This window comes from Crocodylus porosus, unplaced genomic scaffold (assembly GCF_001723895.1).
Source record: "Crocodylus porosus isolate Cpor-Errol unplaced genomic scaffold, CroPor_comp1, whole genome shotgun sequence".
In the NCBI taxonomy this organism is placed as follows: Eukaryota; Metazoa; Chordata; order Crocodylia; family Crocodylidae; genus Crocodylus; species Crocodylus porosus.
Window position 1 is genome coordinate 33553165 of NW_017728948.1, and position 22993 is coordinate 33576157.

A 22993-nucleotide genomic window follows, 5' to 3' on the forward strand; every position below is an offset into this window, starting at 1 on the left:
AAAGGAATCCATCAGGATTATTATTGGCAGGCATATGATATCATTGACAGCCAAATGGAAATCTCAAAAAAGCTGTAAATCCATTTCATAAGAAGATCAAAAAGGCCCATCACAGAATAGCCCACGTTTCCATACATCTGAAATCCATATAGCTTTACCTATATCCTGTCAGAGCATCAGAGCTGTATTTCTAAACCCTGCTGCAGAATCTGCTTCCCAAAATAAATCCCAGTGGTGACCAGTGGGATTTAAATAATGTTTTGGGAATATAGAAGACAGAATAGCAGCTAGATTTTCACTCTTCACATTTGACAAGCAGCAATCATACAATCACTCACTCACCAACCCCCAAGAAAACATACATATGCCAGCTAAGCCATCACAATTTTTCTAATCCGTATTATGCTTTGGCAGTTTTGAGACTAGATTTTGGAAAGCCAGAGCTAGGAAAGCCATTCTGAAATTTAGTGTAGTCTTACTAATAAGACTATGAAGAAAAGAAGAAATACATAGCAATGACAAGCTGATTCTCTTCTGCACATTACTGTTTGTCTTTTTGCAACTGGCATGAGAAGCTGCATAAATAGTTAACAGAACAGGTCCTCCAGCAGCCTGATTATCATTTCACAAAATCTACATCTCCTCTCCCTTCAGCATCACAGGCTCCTATTAAAAATAATGTTTTTGGGGTTAGCCTTTTATATTTTTAGTGCAGTAGAAATATACATAGGCTGTGAGCTACATGTATACTCAATAGCATTGTCAAATATATTATTATTACAGCATTTGGCTTTTTTTCTTTTACTGATTTATAATAGGTTTTAACAGAGTTAGACCTGCAGTTAGTTTGTCCTACAATTTCATTTTTCTTCCTTCAGTCAAATGAAAACTACAATCTTGCAATCTGTAAACCAAATTACTGCTAAAACATTTAGAAACCAGAATTATTTTTATGTCACAGACATCTTATCTTGGAAATATTTTACACCAGTTTAGCTGACTGTCATCTTTTACATATTTTCTTTTAATTTTACATATAACTGACATGTTGAATCTATAATAAATACATCTGCAATAATTTTTAGCTCTATAAGACTGTGAATATATGAGATAACAAAGAGATAATATCCTTTGTCCCCTGGTTCCTCCCAACACACAAATAAAATTGTTAAATGTTTTATTTACTGATATTGTTCAGTGAGTTGGATTCTGAATAGTGCTTGAAGAACATCTCAGCCCCAATCCTTCACACCCATAATTGTATGAAAAGTTGTTACTCACAGAGCAGTACCACTGACGTCAACGCAAATAATACTTACATGAGCACAGGCTTCTCATGAGTGTTTGATGACAAACTTCTGCGGGTACACTCCTCTTACCTTGACAGGTGTTTTAAATGATTCTTTACAGATGCACATTATAAGTGATATTAAATTAACAAAGGGTAATCATCTGGCTGTTAAGGACAGGCAGATAATTCTGGGCCAGAGGTCTGATCTGGCACCACAGTAGTAAATGATTGCTTTGGATCTGATTTTAGCAATAGAACCAGACTCCTAAGAAGATGCATAGAATGCATCAAGATGAAAGTAAGTGGTGCATGAGGGGATGTACAGGCAGGACAAAGGGAATGAGGGCAGAATTAGGAAAAACAGAGAGCAAAGGAATCAACAAAAACAGAATTCTGCAGCCATGCTGGTGAGCCAGAAACCATTCTCTCATTCTGAACTAATATTTCACATTTACCCTTACCTGCACCTGCATTGCTAAAACAAGTCCTGGGGCCAAGAGCACTTTTAACTTCAGGATGATACCCCACATACGCTTCTTCTGAACACTATCATGCATCTTATAGTACCATTTCCTGATATTACATCCACATGCATCCACTCCCTAACAGACAACCCACAGCCTGATCTCATTCTCTACCACACAGTATCAAACATTTGAAGAACAAAAAATCTTCACTTATCTAATTGCAAGCACCCTATCTCCATGACCACTTCCCATTAGACAGTAGCAGCCAGTATTGGTCTGCCAGTGCTTTTGCTCAGTTCCAGCCTGGCTCTTCACTTCAAATCTTCTGCACTTTGAAGCTTTACCTAAAGAAATCTCCAAATACAGGCACAGCAATAAAACTAGGCCAAATGTTTAAGTATCCCAATGGATAGCCAATGGAGAAAGAGAGACATAATAGAAAAACCTGTTCAGTGTAGTTAGATTAAAAATCCATTGCCACATTTGCAATTACCCAGAAATGAGCATCACTGATTCCATGCATTGGATCTACAGAAACAACTAGAAAACTTCCAGAGGTAGTGAGAAAACAATTAAAAGTTAGGCATTTCAGTTTGTTAATGAGATGCATTTCAGGCTGAAAGTCACATTTTAGGCATCCTCCTTGTAAAATCTTCTCTGTCTACATAAGCTACCATATTTACTCAAATCCAAAATTAGGGCTCTTGCCACCTCCCAAAATGAGGAAACAAGCCCCTTGTCTTGGATTCGAGTACAATGGGAGGTAAATGGGCAGTTGCTGCAGTTCAGGTCCTGACCCAGGGTCAGAGCTTTAGCAGCTGTTTGCCCTCCTGCTGTCTCTGCCACTGCAATCCCTACCCTCACCTACCACCTATGCACCATGCCTTTTCCCTCCCTGCACCCTCTGGCCCTGGCCTGCCCACACCCACTGTTTATCCTTGCTCCAGCTACAGCATGGTCCCAGCCCCTCTCCAAACTGGGGCATGGAGAACTTGTTTGCTCCAGCCACAGATAAGCAGGGTAACAATTGTACAAGCAGCAGCTCTGGCTGAGCCCCAGAGCCCAATCTCCCAGAGCTCCTACCACTGCTGCCACTGGTATCAGGCCAGGTGGTAGCCAGAGCAAACACATGCTCCATGCCCCAGGCTGGAGTGGGACCAGTGCCCTGCACAGCACATGTAAACAACAGGGCTAAGAACAGATGGTTAAAAAGCCCAGTCTGAATCAATTCAGTCTTTGCAGGTTAGTCCAAGCTGCACAGATTACACTGAAAACAGAAGTGAACAGACATTTACCTTTGACTAAGGAAATACAGCCAGATGCCTGCAGTGGCTCAAGTCAAAATCCCAGGGGCACTAGAGCACAGCTCTCTGGCTGTGTTCATGTCCTTTTCCTACTGCCCTTGAGATCTCTGGGATTTGCAGTCCAGATTTATAACACCTGGACTCTGCAGACTGGCTGCATCCTCAGCTGGGCTTGTCATCCCCCGCCACCCCCTTGTCAGCCTGCCCTCCATAGGCAACATGTAGGGAGGGCCTGAAGGGGCAAGTGCCCCCCCTAAGACTGGTTGCTGCTGGCATCTGCAGGCAATTACCACTCACCACCCCACATTTGCCGCTGACACCACCACGACTGCCTGCAGGCGGTCCTGCTTGGACCACCCTCACCATTGACATCACTGTGACCACCTGCGGGCAGTCCCTACTCACTGCTATCACACCCCCACTGCCGACACCAGTGCCAACACCTGTGGGAAGTTGTCATGCCCCCGCCAACCTCAGTAGGTACGAGTTATTCATGCTGCCCTCACTGCTCCAGCTAGGAAGCAGAGGGGCAGGGCCAGCTCTGTTTTCTGGAGCAGACAGCACAGCCCAGCTCAGGGCTGCAAATCATGCTGGGGGACTGTGATTTAACTTGAACCAAGAAGGGGTCTGAGACAGAAATTTCATAAACGAGTTTGACCCAAATCAGTTAAGTTTGATACTACATTCAACCAGGTTTATCTCAAACCAGTTTCAGCCATTTTGAAACTGGTTTATGCACACTGAGCTTCTGTTCTGTTACAGGTTAAACCAGTTTATGATCACTTAAACCTGTTTGTGTGCAACTTCTGTCCCTAACCCAAGAGGAAGGGAGACAGGATGGGAGGCAGAGGCAGTGGAGGGGCTGTGGGGGCAGAGGCTTCAGGGACAGAGCCAGGCAGCAAGGGGCCCAGGTACTGGTGGGGGAGAAGGACAGGTGCCACGGGGGGCAGGCAACAAGAGGGGACAATGGCAGGGGGGGCACTGAGGGGACAATGGCAGGGAAGGCAAAGAGCAGGAGTCAATCTGCTTATTCCCCCACCCCCCATGCCTGCTGCCCCCTGTCCTTCCTCAGTAATCTTGGAGTCTTCCAGGATTCAGTTAAATGTGGTATTTTTCTCAAAGTTCAAAAGTGTCACTAAAGCAAAATCCTGCATTGTACATGATATGCAAGCATCTGGTACTAGTTAAAATATTCCACCATGAGTTTCAATATCAGCAATTTGCATATTGTGATGAGAAGATAAAGTTCCCCATTATTGAAATTCTACATTGTATTTAATTATGTAATTATGTTCTACTATGTTAGTGAGCAGTTAGGCACAGTAGCAATTTTTGGGATTTCTGCAAAATAAAAAGTACTGAATTCAATCTTTCCAATACCTGATTACGTTTTATGATTATGGGCTTTTCCCTTGGGTTATGGCAATTATTCTGTTTTTGACTTATTCCCTCTAGAAGCTTTGGAAGAAGAGTCATCCCCTCTTGCTGACATCCTAATCCATGCACATACAAAGAATCTGATCCAAATACAATCAATGGTCAAAATTTAGTCCTGACAACCCCATAAAATGTGCAAATCCAAGATAAACTTTAAACCAGAGGTGAATTTTGCCCAGTAATCAGTGTTGTACTAGTTCAGATCCCTTTTGTGCTTTGTTTAATTTTAAATATATGTACACTCAGCCATCGTAGAAAAGAGGTATACACCAAAGGCATGTTATTACTAAACAGAATAACCTAGATTCCATCCCATGCTCATACAGAGGTCAAAAGGGACCCCAGTACTTCTTTGCTACCTTGGTGAAGGCTCTTCCCACTCCTGCTCAATCTCTGCTAATACTCTGTCCGTCTGCTAATACTCTGTCCATTGTGCCAACCCCTTTTTGTATGTGTGTGGAGGGGAGTGGCCAAACAAGGAAGCCTCCAGCATGTTTGCCAGCACATCAACATCAGCGCAGAGAGAAAACTCATCTGAACCACTAAAACTACAGCAAAGCCTGAGAGACATGTTAGATAGAAAACTATTAAATTGCAATTGTGAATCACAAAGCATTTCATTTCATACTGCCTACAAATAGAAAACCTAAACTGGTTTTGACATGCCCACCAGTAAGGGCTGCAGGATTCGACCTTCAAATCAGAATTATTATATAATAATAAATCATTAATATATTTCATTACATTTGAATACATAATGCAACATAAAACCACAATAAAACGAAACAAATGGAAAATAATATTTTCTTGCTTTGCATATGATTTGTGTAATCATAAACTCTCAAATGAAAAAGAAAATGAAAACTGTTTATAAAACACAACAGACACAGGCTTTCTTGCTCCTGGAATTTATCATAAATGTGAACAGAACTGTGGAAAAGCAATCAAACAGCCTTGATGGGACAAGTGTATCTTCACAGTGAGTGTCACTGACTAAGTAAGGTTGTGTACAGTTCTAACGATAGAAAATCTCCCCTGCTAGAAATGATACTGAGAGAAGGATCAGTACATGAGTTTATCCTGCAACCACTCCCTTTTCCCACTTCTTGAGCCTTCATGAGACTGGGAATATCCCTGCCAGGGGAAAAGTGTAGGCTGCTCCAATCCTCCCATTCCCAGGTGGACTGGAGCAGCCCAGCAAAGCACCTGCTTCATAGAAATCAGAGAAAGTTAGAGTTGGAAGGGACATCAGCAGGTCTTCTTGTCCAACCCCCTGCTCAAAGCAGGACCTGCCCCAGTTAGATGATCCCAGCCAAGCCTTTGTCTAGCTGGGTCCTAAAAGCCTCCATGGATGAAGATTCCACAACCTCTCTGGGTAACCTGTTCCAGGGTTTTACTATGCTCCTTGTAAGAGTTTTTCCTAACCTAAACCACACATGCCACAACTTGAGACCATTGTTCCTTGTTCTGTCATCTGCCACCACTGAGAACAGTCTAGCTTGAACCATCCTTCAGGTACTTGAAGGCTACTATTAAATCCCCGCTCAGTCTTCTCTTCTCTAGACTAAATAAGCCCAGTTTCCTCAACCTCTCCTCATAAGCAAAGATCCAGGTTTTCCATTTGCTGTGGAAAACCATGGATTTTCTCCTTTAATGGAGAAAGACACAGGAAACACAGGTTTCCCCTTGCAGGCTGGCAGAGTTCCAGCCTGTAAGGGGTTGGGGGGAACAGGAGGATGGTGATCACAGGCAGGGAGCTGCCACATACCTGTGTGCATGCACACATGCACATGACAACCAGGCAGTGTGATGGAGAGCAGCTCCTTCAGCTCCCCACAGGTAAGTCTATGGGGAGTGGGAATAGGCAATGCAGGGGAGGGGAGGGCTATCTACCTCTTCCTGTAGCAGACACCCACCACAATATCACCCCTGTTACTCTCCCCTCTGACCCTAACCAGAGACTTAATAGGCTTATCTCCAGTTACTCTGAACAATCATACAGCTCTTTTACATAAAGCACAACTGCTCCTCCTCTTCTGCCCTGCCTGTCCCTCCTGAACAGTTTGTACCCATCCATGACAGTGCTCCACTCATGTGAGCTATCCCTCCAAGTCTCTGTTGTTCCAATCATGTCATAGTTCTGGGATTGTACAAGGACTTCTAATTCTTCCTGCATGTTTCCTAGGCTTTATGTACTTGCATACAGACATCTGAGATAATTAGCCAATTGCCCTACTTTCTCAGGAAGAATGAAAAGGCCTCCCCTGTTGCCCATGCTGTGCTTTCTCTAGGTCACCCACTTCCCCATGTACCTCAGGGCTCTGGTCTCCATCCTCTAAGCCCTCCTCACCGAGTTACCAAGCCTGTCTGTGAAGATGCTCTTCCCTCTCTTCATCAGGTAAGTTCCATCTCTTTCTAGCAATCCTTCTTCTTGGAAGAGCATCCTATGGCCAAGGAAGCTGAAGCCCTGCTGGCAACATCAACTGCACAGCCACAAACTGATCTGCAGGATGTGTCTGTTCCTGCCTGCCCCTTTTCCAGGACCAGAAGGACCAAGAAGAACACCACCTGAACCCTAACCCTTCACCCTTGCACCAAGAACCCTGTAGTCACTTTTTATCTGCTCAGGGTCTCACCTGGCAGTATCACTGGTTCCCATATGGATGAGAAGCATAGGGTAGTAGTCAGAGGGCCAAATGAATCTCAATCTCATGAATTCCCATGAAATCTCAGATCCAGGTTCTAGGCAAGCAGCAGGCCTCCCAAGACAACAGGTCAGGCCAGCAGATGGATGCCTCTGTCCCTCACACTAGAGAGCACCTCCAACCACCGGTCACTTCTCATTGGTAGTTGTGGTCTCGATCCTCCCAAACATGGGGAAGCCTGGCCTGGTCTGTTCCACCAACAGAACCTGTTCCTTCTCCTTTGCTGCTGCATATCCGTTCTCTAGCCAAACTGCTGCAGGTGGAGATGAAGACTTCTCCTTGCTGCCAAAGGTCACAAGCTTTCAGCTTCCACCTTCCTGGGAGTGCATGTCCTCTTTCTTCTCCAGTGCTGCCTCTGGCAGTCCTTCCTTTGCAGTCCTACAGGCCTCCTCCAGTATCAAATCATTGAAGTCCCCGTGTCGAGGGATGCTTCGGAGCCTCGCTGACTCCTCCTGTAGCTCTTTTAACTGCTCTCTGAGGGCCACCACCAGGAGGCACTGATCACATCACAGGCTCTCCCCCACCTGGCTGTCACTGGAAGGAACCTGCTAATCAGAGTCTCCACAGCACCAAACCAGGACCTGAGTGGAACTCTTGAAGATGAGCAATCCTTCCTTGACAGACACCTCATATGACAAGCAGAGGAAAAGCTGGCAGTAGCAATGACTCTGGCATTGCAACATCCTCTAGCCATTTCTCTGGGTCTCTTAATCTACCACCTTTCTCTTCTTGCCCCTCTTTCCAAGCAGACCTTCCCTAGCAAACTCCCTAGCCAAAGGTGCTTGCTTCTTGTTCCAGAGATTTTGGAGTGAAAAGCAGTTAGAAAGCTCAGGATACTGTTCCCTCCACTCGCTTCCTAGGATGTAGAAGCCAAGCAGACAGAGCAACAGAACAAAACCCCCTGCCTGCCTCTCACACTGGGACTCCAGTATGTGAGGAACTAGCAGAGAGTAGCTGGCATTTGTACCCTGGCACCTTTCCTGGTCTACGGGAGACGTCTCTTCCAGACCAAATCCCAGACTCCAGAAAGCACAAGAGACTTTTCCTACAGCTGCACTCCTCCTAGTCTCTGGGACAGGAAAGTGTATAAACATACATTCTCCTGGAATGATCTCTTCCAGGAACAATTTCTAATTGGCTGGATTTAGGTAACTTTTCTTCTGGAACCACCATTTTTGCTCTGGGAGAAAAACGCTATAATGTCTGTACCCTTGTGCTTTTCTACAAGGAGAGCACCAATTCTCCCAGTAGAAACAACATCTGCAAGGGTACCTATTTAAAAACATCTAGGTCACTACCTTTATTTTATAGCAGTAATGCTCAACCTGCTAGCCCTGCAGGCCATGTGAATGTCACAGGGCAGAATCCAGCCATGGAGTGACCCTGTGCATGCCGGACTCAACTCTGCATGCATGGGATCCAACTCTGACAACACCAGAGTGGTCCTATGTGCTGGAGCAACCCCACAAGCACTAGATCTGACCCCACACACCAACCAAATCCAGCCTGTGGAACCATGTCATTCAGCCCATGGGAACCCCATAGGTCCAGAAATGTAACAGAAGGTGAGAGGTGACGGCACGAATTGTCACGGGTTCCAGAGCCATGACAATTAACACTACCAGTTCTTCCCCCACTGCTAAGCTTCCAGACCTGTGAAAAGCCTCATAAGCCAGATGACTTGGCCCCACAGGCTGGACTCAGCCCATGGGCCAGACATTGAGCACCACTGTTTTAGAAACATCAGAAACATTGACTGTTTGGCACTGTGAATTATTCTCATAAGTACAATTTCTTAAAAGCAGAAAAGGACTAACTTCATATGAAATCATGGTAGTTTGAAATACTGTACGCACAGGATTCAATGCAACTAGAAGTCTCAAATGGTAAGTGCAGATGTGCCAGTGTTTTAGGAAATATTGTTGATCCATGGCTATTCAACTCAAGTTAATTCCTAATTAAATGAAAAATTATCATTAATTACTCTCTCTCGGTATGTCTCACAAAAGAATTCTAAAGTTCTTTTTCTTCCACATTTTCACCATCAATAGAATAACTGAAATGACAGGAGCTACCTTGTTCCACTGCTTAAATACATTCATGTTAGCTTAGCCTTATACTGGCATCCAACACAGCGTAAAAAAGAAACTCAAAAGAGATGAGGATTTTCTGTAGTTTTTATTACATTTTATCAGCCTGACAACCACTTGAAATAAAAATAACAAAAATAGCAACTTTAATTTACCTCCTCTAATGTAGAATTTATATGGCCAGAACACATATTCAGCTCACTCTCAGCTTCTGACCAGCATCCCCAAATAACTTGCTGACATACATTTTTCCAAGGAGTCCCGAAGTTGATAGCAAGAGTTGTTTTTCTTTATCTAAACTGCACTACAGTATAGGCATATAGTACTGTATTTAGAACACATTTAATTCCTGAATTAGAAGTTGAAGTTAGAGGGTCAGCATTTAAAATGAGCTATTACAGATCTCTAACAGGAGATTAAATATTATCCACAGACTGGAATCTAATGGTATAAAAAGATAAGATTATCCTGCTCCTGATATAATTAATCTCAATACCATAAAACGTTAACTTTTTTAAAACAAAAGTGTGCGTGTGTGTGTGTGTGTGTGCACACATGACATGCACAAATGTGAACCTCAGAATTTACCAAATATACCCTAAAAAAATGAATTAGAGGAAGCAATTTTGCCATGAAACTACAATGGGATTTTCCATCTATTATTTCTAAAGGATTCTGTGACTAAATAAAAAGAAGCATATTCATAAGATTTTGTTTTTATTTTAAAGAAAAACCTAACAGCAGCTTCTCAGAAGAAGATACATAAAATATGCATTACCAGGAGGAGGAAGAAAAATGCTAAGTGACAGGTGACAAGCCTTGTTATATCCATATTTTGACATTACTGTTTTAATTAAACAGTCTCACTAAATCTAAGATAATCTTAAAGGTAATAGGGGCATCACTTAATGTCAAGCAGATGAGAATCCCAAAGGGAAGGATGCAGAATTCGACTGCCTCTTAAAGTACACCGATTTTGGATAGACACTGCTGATATCATTTAAATGTTGAAAGTCAATATGGCTTTCTCTGCTATCTCATTACTAACAGAAGACAGACATGCAAAGAAAGATGTGTTATCAGCTGTTTATACCTCAAGTCCCAGGCACTTCACTCAAATCTCTAAACAGATTTATTATTTACTTGCCTCTTAATAAAACTAGGAGCTTTACCAGCCAGTACTTTTTCCCATGCTTTTGAACTCTGAAGAGATTTGGAGGCAATTAATATTCACCAGTAACAGAGCAATCAACACGGGGATATCTAATGGGACTGGACAGAATCCAAAAACAGATATTAGGATAATAGTGAGTCACTGACATAAGGTTATGATGTTAATTTTGGAGGGGAGAGCAATAGTCTTTTCCCAATAACGGTGTCTGTGATTGCTGTCACATTGACATAACCATTCTTCTATATATGGTTCTTCTCTGTCTCCAGTAAATATAACAAACATGAATTTGAAAAGCAGGTACTTTAGCATAGGTCTGTCAGACAACTCCAAGCATTCATGACATATTGGATTCAAGATTATTTCCAAATCGCTTTTCTGAAAAAACCTTCTCCATGTCTGTTTTCAGTTTCCATTTCTAAAATCCATTCTTCAATTAGGTTGTAATAATAACAATAACAACAACATGCAGGGTTGGGTTTTCTTAACAGCTTTAGTAGTAGTATATTAGGTGTGTGTTACATCTACCTATATAGAGAGAGCAAGTTAATACAAACCAATCCCTGTAAACTAAACTGTAGACGTCTTTAGATTAAAAGTCCCAGATATTCCAGTGAATAGTCACCCTACCACGTGAGGCTGTGATCCAAGCAGGTTTAGGTTTGTTCATCTTTTTGGTAGGAGAGTTACAAGATAAAATCAAGGTGCTGCAAGCAATGGCACTGGTGATCATTATTATTGTTCTCATTGTAAGCACCAACAAGAACTACTGCACACTGTACAAATGTAGCCTACCATACAAACATGCAGCAGTCATGTTCAGCACCGTATGCAGTTTCTGCATCTTCTGTAACAGCTTCCAATCTAATGTGTATATGGCATTTATTCATTGATTTATGGAATGTGTTCCATAAAACATTTTACAACATTGCATTCTATATACATATATAAATTCCATGGGAGTTTACCTAAGTAAAAGCTAATAAAAACAAAAGCAGGAACTTAGAACTTGGCTTATAGGGTTCATTTAACTTCATCTAGCATCCAAATGCAGACATCAGGGGTGGTATGCATCAGCCATTTTATTTCTGTCAACGTGCCTGGAATAGAAAAAGGTTATATAAACTAACTAAAATGGCAAGGATATTTAGTCAGTGCAGAGCTGGTACAATTGTCTATAAGAAACATGGATCAAACACCATTCCCCTACTAGTCTGAAGAGGAATTTAAAGATTAAAGAAGTCCACATTATTAAAGTTGTCAACTTCCACTTAGGAGCTAAGCTTTCCATAAGGGCCAGACTAGTTAGCAGTTATGTTCAAGATAAACAAAGAAAACCAAGCACACAGCCTATGCTTGGAAACTACATGCCACCACTCCCAATTCCCTCTTCTCCTTCCCAACTGCTATCGCAAGCCCAATCTCAACCACTAGGACTTCAGAGAACATACAACTCACTAGATCTCTGGTGTGGTTGCTGTAGAAACACAGACAACAATCCAGGGCTAATTAAAAAAGCTGTAAGACTCTCTACATTAAATGGAGCACTCCCCCCAGTCCTACAGAGAGGTGAGACAGGGTCCTCTGACCTGATAGATGGTGTTATTAGCATACCTGATGCCTGGAAATGACATACCATTGGTTCTTTAACATGCACAGAAAGTAGAGAGAAGCTAGATGGCAAAGAAAATCTTTTGTCCAGGTGGGGCCATACTCTTGGACTGACACCTCCAGAACCTGCCAACACCAGCAGAGCCCTTTACACATTAAATTGCTTTACTGGTTAACAGCAAAACACCCTCACTTGCAGGCCCCCCTCACATCACTCTCACAGGTCATTCATCACATCATTCTAACAACTCTCCAAACTTCTCCAAGCCATTCTAACAAGGCTCTCCAAACGTATACAATTCCTAGCCAGCCACAGAGCTACCATACTATATTTTCCATAACTATTTGTTCAATTTAATCTAGAATCTTTTAATAAACCTTTTTCTTTCTTCCTTTTATTGAGATTCTGTAGTTGCTCAGTTCTCTAATTGTGCCTTATAGCTTTTATGCACATGGAGTTATTCCAACATAACTATTCCTTCATAACTCCCTGGGTGGAAACTCTTTTCCAATGAATTAAACCAACCAGAACACTCTTAATTGGTGTAAGAGTGGCCACACATGGAATTGTTCAGGGATAGCTACTGTTCTTTAACTTGACATCCTATTTTAATGCAAATTGTAGGCAAACCCTTAGTCAGCCTATGATGCAAAGACTGCTTCCACCACATTACGATGGGGACATTTCTTTTTCCCACAATAGTGTTAAAATAACTATTTACAATCTATTTTCTCCATTTCCACTGCAATGGTTAAACATTTTTCTACTGCAACTATTGGACTAGAAGATTAAGGAGCTAAACTCAGTCATCTGATCCTTCAGCATGGTCCCGCCACACACGTCTCAATCACTGGGTTTCCCCGAAGCAGCAGTGGTAGAGATTAAAGTGTTTCTGGTCCATGGTAATCCAATCAGAGCTAGAAGTGCTTTAATCTCTGCCATTCTGTAGACAAACATTTTGGCAAAATGCCTTTTTCTCCGTGCTCTATATTCCATCTGTGTTGAGTTCTCATTTTGAAAAGGGGTTGACGTGCATAGAACTGCTTCCTCCACCCAGCAAGGTACCAGTTTATCCCTTCCCCATTGTAGAGGCTGCAAAAACTATATTTAACCGTGTATCTTAGCAGATCAACAACATGCTATTCTCCAAATTCAATAGGTGTTTAGTAGAAATGGTACAAATACTTTGGGAAAAGAAAGAGCGAGAATGCACTTTTTCATATAAATCAGAGATAAAGGTGTTTTCATTGTTCACAGGCTGAAAGGATTCAGCATTTAGGTCAGTTGTCACCTGCTAAGACAGGGAGGGAAAGAGCTAACACTTAGCTGTGTAGTGTAAAAGCCTTTTTAAAATAAGGCACCCGACTGAAATTCAGGAAGCAAAAGCAAATCTCTCTAGCCCAGGGAATCTGCATTATACCCCAGGCTAGCAAAATAATGTTAAAATTCTGCCCTCTTTTATACACATATACAAATATAGGCTACGACATGATCTTCCTCGAAACGTTAGATTTATGTGCATCTGTTTTTGTTGACCACATTACTTTTCAGTAGAAAGTTTAGCCACATCTTATAAAATGGATATTTACATACAGTATAAGCCATGTGACTGTACCATGCTTGCTTTTGGGAGAAAAAAAACATTAGCAAGATAAATAGTTTGCATTGCTAGTTATTATAGAGTTACCTATCAGTTGTAGCTCCTCAACAATGCTCGTCTGAAGTTGGTAGGTGCGGGATGGATCACTCATGAATGCCTGCGTTTCACTACCAAAAAAGTACCATTAAGTTAGTCTGCATTTTTATTAAAGAGCAAAGGAAGAAAATGGAGGGGAACTGGGGAGGAAGGAAATCAATAAGCAGACTAAAAGAAGGAAGATGAAGGAATATTATTCTTAAGTCAATGTGTAAATCTTTAGCAGTACAGCTCCCAGTAGCATTAAAGGGATTTGCACAGCACAGACCTCATGCATCATATTGACAATATAGCCATAAAGATGTGAAATCTAAAGGTTTTTTTGTTTTGTTTGGGGCGGGGGAACATTGGAAACTAGTTTTTAATTTTTAATAACTTAAATGTAAAAATAGTGGACTGCTGGATAGGCACATGGGTGATAATGTTTTTGAAAAGGGAGGTACTGATAATGTGGTTGCATCATCACACAACACATTTTTCTCCAATTAAAAAAAACTAGAAGCTGTATTAATACATTAGAGGCCTAAGACTATACTATTCAGTTTAAGATAATTAAAATCAATGGTGTTAATTTTCTATATTATAAGCTAAGAACACAGACGCAATAAATTAGGCAAATAATAATCAAAATATGTTGTTTTATTAGTCATTAAAAGTAAATGTACATCCATATTCAGATTCATAAACCAAATCTAGCCTTTTACAATATCTTGACAGTGCATCCAACAAAGTGTTATTGCTGGATGCACTGACAGTTCACATCTGCATTAATGTTCACCTGTGTTAATGTTTCTGCACCTAAATTTTTAGCTACAGTTAAAAACAGTCTGCAAGGCTGTGAAGAGAGGTAATGCCAGGAATAAGTAACAGACTAGAAAATTGCAGCAAGGATAGCTTGATTTGTGGATGATCGAGACCATTAAGGGGAGAAGGTGGTTAATACCTGTGGAGTGAAGTCAGGTTAGCAGGAATCAGGTATGTTATAGACAGCCACACAATCAGTTGACTCCCTCAGCACTGCCCAAGAAGAAATGTTGATGCTGGTGTGAGGCTGCTGGTTTTTAACTTTGGGTAGGGCAGGAATCAAAGAGGGGTAGCAACTTCACCACCACACTGCCCCTTGACCCAGAGGCCCTGGACAGGCACAGGAGGCCAAGGCTATCACCAGATCGGTGTTACTTCTAACTATTATAATAGCTTGGGGCATAATGCAAATTTCTGTGCTAGAAATAGCAGGGAACTATAGTCAGCATCTCTTGTTAGCCAGCATGTATTCAATGAACTTCAAGAGGCTGTAAGAAAGCCTAATGTAATGCCTAATGTGAGGCTAGAGGAGGTACAATAAGCATCTCTCCACAACTCCATCCACCCCTTTCTCTGTCTGTCCAATTTTCACCTGTTCAGCCTGGGCTCTAGCTCACGTGAATCAGCTTAAGGATCTAGGTGAATGGAAGAGAGATTCTTCTCCATGAGTGAACCTGAGGGAAATATGGATCATGATAACCAACCCAAAACATTGCTGGCTCCTTGACCTTTTTGCTAAGGGCAAGCGAGATGGAGTATCTGAACCCCAAGGCCTCTACAGGCTTGCACGTAAGATTTGTGGAGTATCCAAAGCCCAAGACCGATGGGTCTGGGAGGGAAAACAGTTGCCCAGTGGTAAAGCCACACACAGAGATGTGGATAATTGAGCTCCACACAGTAAAAATTTGAATCCAACTATTGGGCTTTGTCCAACAGAATTTAGAACCAATTTGGCTCTGGAAATGAAATTTAAAAAATTTTAAAAAGTATTGCTATATTTGAGCCTCCACTATAAGCACTACACACCATATTCTTAAGCTCTGCCAAACAACCAAAACTGAGTTTTCCCCACAACAGGATACAGGGGATGCACTCAGCTTATTTCAGCTAGGAGTCCCTTTGGAAATCTTAGACTCTAACAGCACTTAACTGTAGCATTTAAAAACTTTGATGGGTTTTATAATCGTCTGCTTTAAGGTTGGTTAGTGAATCTTTGTTAGGACATAGAAACTATGTTCATTTTACCAGCTACATTTCAATTGTGCAGATCTCACCCAATGGTTGTACCATTTGATTATTGCTGTAAATCAATTCTACATCAATTACTGGATTAGTCTGATATTTCTAAAAGGTCAGTTAGTATTTCCCACCTGCCTGAAATAATGCTTGAAATAGACGGGGCTAGATCTCAGTCTCATTGAAGCTCACAGAGCTACGTTGATTTAAAACATCTGAGAACCTAGCCCTAAATATTTAAATTAATTTCTCAGTATAATTCCCTCCCCACAATATCATCCTTCTGTATAATTTTCCTCTCTTCAATCTATGCTCTGGTATATGAAAAATACTTTCAGTATCTCTCTCATGGTATAGAAAGCAGCACAACAGTGAACCAATACTGCTTGCCAAATTCCTGGCAATTATTTATTTAAATCAATAATTTTCACATAACATTAATTGGCACACTCAATCCCTTTTGTTTCCACAGCTTTTGGCAAGGAAGTTGGCTTATCAATTTAGTTTAAAAAAGAATGAAAGCTGTTTGCTGTCATGATGAAGGGTTTATCGACAATGAGGGTTTTATACCTTAGACAATAAAACACAGATTACTTTTAAAAAATTAAAAGTTTGAAAAAAAAGCTTAAGAAGCAAAAACTGTAATAGTCATTTATCAAATCTAAATAAGCAATAAATAAGACAGTATGAAAACTGTCAACACAACTTAGCATCCCCCATCTCCTTTGTGCTGCATTTTATTAGCTAATCAAAGTGTCATATTATTTCTACTGGCATCTATTTACTACCATGTAATTTTGATAAGGGCACCATCTGTATTTATAAAAGACTTATCTTAATAGCTGTCTAGCATTCTACAAACATAGGTGATATTTAACTTTTCTAAGGGGATCAATTTTAAACCAGGCAAAAGGACTGATATAAGTCAATATGTTGTGTTAACACACTCAGGGCCCCATTTGGCTCTCCCTGAGCTGTGTGCACTTATCTCAGCTTGGCACTTAGTCCAGAGAAGGAGGTGCATTTATTTAGCACAGTGCACTTGTCTTTGCTTTATTAAGATATGCAGCCATGGATTTTGTTTGGTAGGGCTCAGAGCTGCACAAATTAAAAATACATAACAAAATCAGATTATTATAGGGAAAAATATTTTATCACAGAGTATCAGAGTTTATTTAAATCATGGTGCTAATTCCTGAGGGGAGGGTCTGTTAATGATTCCCCTGATATTTTAAGGCCAGATTCTAATGATCTTGTTCACAGTAAGTAGCACCTAAATCCACAAGTAGCCTTTTAGTAGGGAAAGCACTACTAAACGAGAAGAATGGTGTTGGATCATACATAAATCTTAGTCCTAGTCCTAGTCCTAACCCAAACCCTGGGCTTTGATCTGACTCTGTAATGGGAATACTTCGGATCTTAAGTAAATATATTCCTAGATGCGTGAAGTGGGGCAGAAAATAGTACAAAAATATAATCCATCTTCTGTTACATGACAATTATGTGTCAAATATTCTTAGAGTAATTTTAGTACAATCATTTCTCAGACATTTCACTGTTAATTGCCATCTCCGATTTGACATAATAATTATATGTAACTGAATAACTATAAAATTGCTGCCTTATATTGCAAATTAGTAATTATAGTAGTAAACATTAACAACATGCCATATATAAAGTAGTGATTTGTATACTGAAATGAATTAGGAATAATTGCAATGTATGATAATTAAAATTATGCAAATATTTGCTGTGTAATTGTTAGGTGGGGGGATATTTTTTAAATCTTTTACTCATATGGATATTGATTTTAGAAGTGTTCTTTTTAATTATACATGTTTAGGCCAATGTTTTCAAACTAAGAGTACCTGGAGACAGGAAACGTGGGCCGTTTTCTGTGTTCAAGCCTGGATTTGATGCATGACCAACAGTTAGAGGAGCTATGAGAAACCTTGCATGACGGTGCTTTCACATATTCCTGCATAATACTTTCATTGATAAAAGAGAAGCAGACTTTTTACTACCTCCAAGACCAGGCCATACAGCTGACTCTCAAAAGTTTATGCGCTTTGGGAATCCTGAAAGACCAAAGCTAATTATGTAGAGTTATTAGCAGTCATTGCAGTGGCAATGCTAGGGACTTCTCCATGTCATCACAACTCCCCTGGACTCCGAAGGGATGACATCATGGAAAAAGTACTAATGCCCAAGTCTAAGGTGGCAGTATCTCTCTTAGGGCTCCCAGGGCCTTTGTGAGGAATGAGAACCCTCCCACCTCCTCTGCCCCATTCATTCTCCTCCATCTCAGTAGGTCTAAGAAATAAGAGAAAGGAGCCTGACCCCCATCACAAAATGCTCTTTCCTGTGTTGATTAGGGACAATTCACTTTTGGCTTCAAACAAAACACATTGATTTATATTTTACATTTGCTTTGCCAACTTCTAGCATTTGCATTTTTGTCTTGTTGGGGTCATCTGACCCCAGCCAACTTCCTGCCCTTTGGGCAGGGGGCTGGACCTGATGATCTCGCAAAGTCCCTTCCAGCCCTAATGTCTATGAAGTCTACGAAACATGTTGAAAGGTATGCCAAAAGTCAAAACACCACTTGAACCTGCTCTTGAATGACCAAGTTAATTTTATTCTGGACATTTTATCCCAGTTACCTGCCTTTTAGGATCTAATCTGGATCGTTGCTGAGCACCTACAGCTCTCATTGATTCTAATGAGAATTGTGGATGCTCGGCACTATGTAAATCACTGTTCAGGACCTCCACAAAGATAAAAACAGGAGGAGAAAGTTCCTACCATTTTTCCATGACTTCTAAGCCCCTTTTGCTCTCCCCATCTTTTTATATTACAACTTCTCTCACCTCAATTTCTTTAGTATTTATACAAGTCCTGATGCAGAGGAGGAACTTAATACATGAAATGAGAAAATGCCCGTGGTATGCAAGAGTGAAACACATTAGAGTGCTAAAATGATGCAATAAACCTGTATTTATCTTCTAAGGGACATCTTCAATATTAGTGTAACACTGTAATGTTAATCAGAAAAGACTCGACATATTATCAGCAGCAAAGCAGTAAGTGGAGACAGCCCCTTCATGAAATTGTTTTCCTTTGATGAAAGGAGTTTCTTAGTGCTATAGATCTAACTCACATGAGTGATCACATAACCACAGGTACAATATTCCTTAACTAACTAAAGAGTAGGTGCCAAATCAATTAAAAACAATTTTAAAAGGAAGGTATATCATTTAGTTCTACCTAGGTGCAGCTCTGCTCTAATTTATCTTCTGGCTACTTTCAAGGGATTTTACTTAGGTGTTTAATCTAACATTCATTGCAAAGGGTAATTCTCATGAAATTGCTATGGCATCTCCTGCATCGCTTAATGCAAATGCTTCAATACCTTAGCAACAGAGAGGAGCCTTTTCAATAAAGACACAAATCAAAGTGTAAAGTGAAGTGCTCTCTTTGTTCAAGTTGTTTTAAAAGAAGCAAAGGCTTCACAGTATAGAGACATTTAGTGTATAACACAGGCTACATTTAGATGACAAATCACATTTCAAATTATAAGTGTTTATAGCATGTGCAGGATGAGGCAAAAAATATGAACTTCCAATGTTGTTTTCATATAAAAGTATGAGATGACTCATTGTCCTATACTGAAAAACAGAAAATGTACATGTCTGCAGTATCAGCAGATGTGTGGCACAAGGGAGTTGAAATGCCTCCTATGTGTATAGTATAATAATTGATGGTATTTGAGTCCATTTTTCACCATGGCTAAGTATTTTTAAAGAGTCAAAATAAAAAGTTCTTCAATCCATGCTTATGTATCCAAAAAGCTCCAAAAAGCTTGTCTGCCTCTGTCTTCTCCCACAGCATGGACTGTTGCCGGCATGTGGTCTGCTAGCTAATGTGGAGGTGTCTGAGAGGCAGAGGAATGCTTGCTTAGCACAGAGTGGGGAGGGGAGGGGGGGGTCCCCCAAGTACAGAGCTGCCTTGTCCTGCCCTGCTAAAAAAAAAAAAACTTACTGCTGACTGCAACTGTAAACTGTAAATCCCAGAGGCACCTGGGAGCAGGAAGAGAAAGTGACGAGCAATCCTGCAGAGTCCTGCTTCTGTGATTCTGTACTGCAAATCCCAGAGACCTCGAGGGCAGCAGGAAGAAAAAGCGAACACACAGACCATGCTGGCTATGTGCCAGTATGCTCTAGCACCCCCACCCCCCAGCTTCTGGCCTGAGGCACTGCAGATCTGTGGCTGCATTTCCTGAATAAAAAATGAAAATCTGCCCAGTTGTTTCTCAGTTTAATCTCTGCATCTTAGACTAACTTGCAAAGACTGAGTCCAATTAGCATTGGGCTTTTTGACTGTCTGTACTTAGCCCAACAGAGTAACTCAAATTTACACCAGCAAATCTTGTCCCCTGTCTCCATGTACTGGGCTAGAGAGGTAGGAAGTTAGGACTAGAGGTTTTGATAGACTTCAGTGCATATGGCCAAGGATGGCCCTGTTCTTTCTGTGAAATTCCATCTCAACAAGCAGACTGAGATAAACATGAATCTAAAAAAGTCTTCCCTATCTGCCAGTTTTCCCTGGAGAAGGGGATGATCTGGTTCCTAAAAATAGTATGCAACCTTAGTAAAAAAATCAAACAGTTCTCCTTTTCCCCCACTTTTTAAAGTAAGGCCTAATATTGTTCCTACCCCACATTTCAGGAAAATGCCTTAGAAAAGATATTTGTTTCTCTTCAGTCTTTTCTACCCCCTCGCTCCCCCTGTGCCCTTCTTCCCCTTCCCCCCCACCCCCTCAACACATCTCTTCCCTGCTGAATATACAAAATATCCCAAAGGTTATGGCTTCCAATAATTAGAGAATACCAATGTAAGCAACTATAACTCTTTTTATTACTTAATCGTTCTCTTTATGAGACACTATAACCATTCATCTGGTTAATAAACATATTTATTAAACATGCATGTTTTCACAGCTCTCTCCAGCAGTTGTTCATCAGTAAAGTGCCATTCCGCTTGCTAATCAGTGATATAATTATTTAATACTGTAAGTCTGCTCTCTCTTCCTTGTCACAGAGAACTTTGTACCAGTTGGACCATGATCAATAAGCAAAACCAAAAATACATAAACTCTGATCGGTTAAATTTGCGAAAGATGATTCCATTGATATAAGACTTTTTTTTTTTTACACTAATCAGATATTTTGGGGTATTTTCATACTCCTCATAAATATTGCTCAAGTAGTGAAAAGACTTTTATTATCATGTATGCTAAGTCCAAACACCAACATCACCAAAAGTCATTTGAAATCATTACCAATTTTTAGTCTGTACAATAGAGTAAATAGAAATGTTAATTTAAATACCTTTCCACACAGCAAAACTCTACTGACATCAGCATATTACAAAAACCAATTTTCTTACATCAACTCACATCTTCCTCTAATTCTGTAGCATAGCTCTAGGGAGTTGCTACAAGATCTGTGTAAACTGAAAATCTAAATAACATTATGATGCCTGTTACAGAACTAATTTATAATCTAATACCCTAGTTGAATTTAATATCATACTTATTTATTCAAGCAAAATATCTGGAAAAGATATGACACATCACAATGCATTTGTTATAAAAAAGGGAAAAAATATAGTAGAATTTTAAGTATCTATAATAATAATTGCTAGGGACAGGTACAAGCAAGAATAGTTGTGGAGCCATCAAATGAACAAAAATTACAGTGCCTTAATTATAAGAATATTTATTTTATAATTCAATTATTGATTTCTTTATTAGTTTACATCAGATTTACAATGTAAAATGCTTCTCCTACTGTTATCAGCTACAAGCTATAGCAGCATAAAACTGTTGGACAAACAGATGCCTCCCCATCAACCGTTTTTAACAACTTCATGTTCTTCTTGGATGGAAGAACATATCGTAATAGTAGCATTTATGGGCATTTGCTTCCAATACAACAGTACCAATAGATAGATCTTAATGATCAAGTAGACAATGAATATGAAATTTACCTATTAATTTCCATTTTTGATATCCTACAAAGGGAATACATCTCAAAATCACCATTTTGTAAAGATATTTAAGACCACAGCATTAGAAAAAAGACCACAGCACAAGAAAAACACAAACAAGCTAAAATCATTCACCAAACAGTTTTACAAGTGAAGTGTCACTGTTTGATAAGCCCACATAACCAGGTTGTCAGGCAAAGCATTTTCTAAAAAATTTAGCAGACTTGAACAGTATATATTTAAATGGCAGAAGTGGACGGTCAAAGAAAAGACAGCATCAGTTTTTAGCCAGCTTAATACCCACTTTGGGGATAAGTGCAGACAGTCAAAATGCCTGAGGCTGGATCGAGTCAGTCTTCGCAGGTTAGTTTAAGATGCAGAGATTAAACTGAAAAACAACTGGATGGACATTTGGTTTTGATTCAGAAAATGCAGCCACATACCTACAGAGGCTCAGAAGCCAGGGGGTGCTAGAGCACGGCTCTCTGACACATGGGCTGCATGTTTGCTTCCTCTTCCTGCTGCCCCTGAGGTCTCTCGGACTTGCAGTATACAATCACAACAGGGTTGTTCATCACTTTTTCTTCCTGCCTCTGGGATTTGTAGCCCACAGCGGGAGCCAGCAGAAAGTTTTTCGCAGGGCAGGACAGCTCTGTACTTGGGGTAAGGGAAATTTAACTCCTCTCCCTGGCCCCAGATCCAAGCTGGGGTTTGGGGATGGTGGGGAGGAGTGCCCAACAGTCTCCTTTGGGCTGCCTCCCTTCCTCCCCACCCCCTAACCCTTCTCTGCTGGAGGAGACAGCACAGCTCAGCCCAGGGCTGCAAAACATGCTGGGATGCTGGGGAAGAGATGGCCTCCACCTCCCCCGCTGGGGAGGAGGCTTTTCTCAGCCAGGCCGGCTGACCTGCTCCACCGGGCTTTAAACTAAGCCGGCTGGGGGATGGGGGGACTACTGCCACTGCTGGCCCGCTGAGCAACCCTTGCAAAGCCAGCAGACCAAGGCATGTAAGGGAGCCCACCCCAGCCCTAGCCCTGGCACAGATCTGTGGGCAAGGCAAGAGCCCCCAAGGGGATACTTGCCTGCCTGTACACTAATGCCAGGAGCCTGGGCAACAAGCAGGAGGAGCTC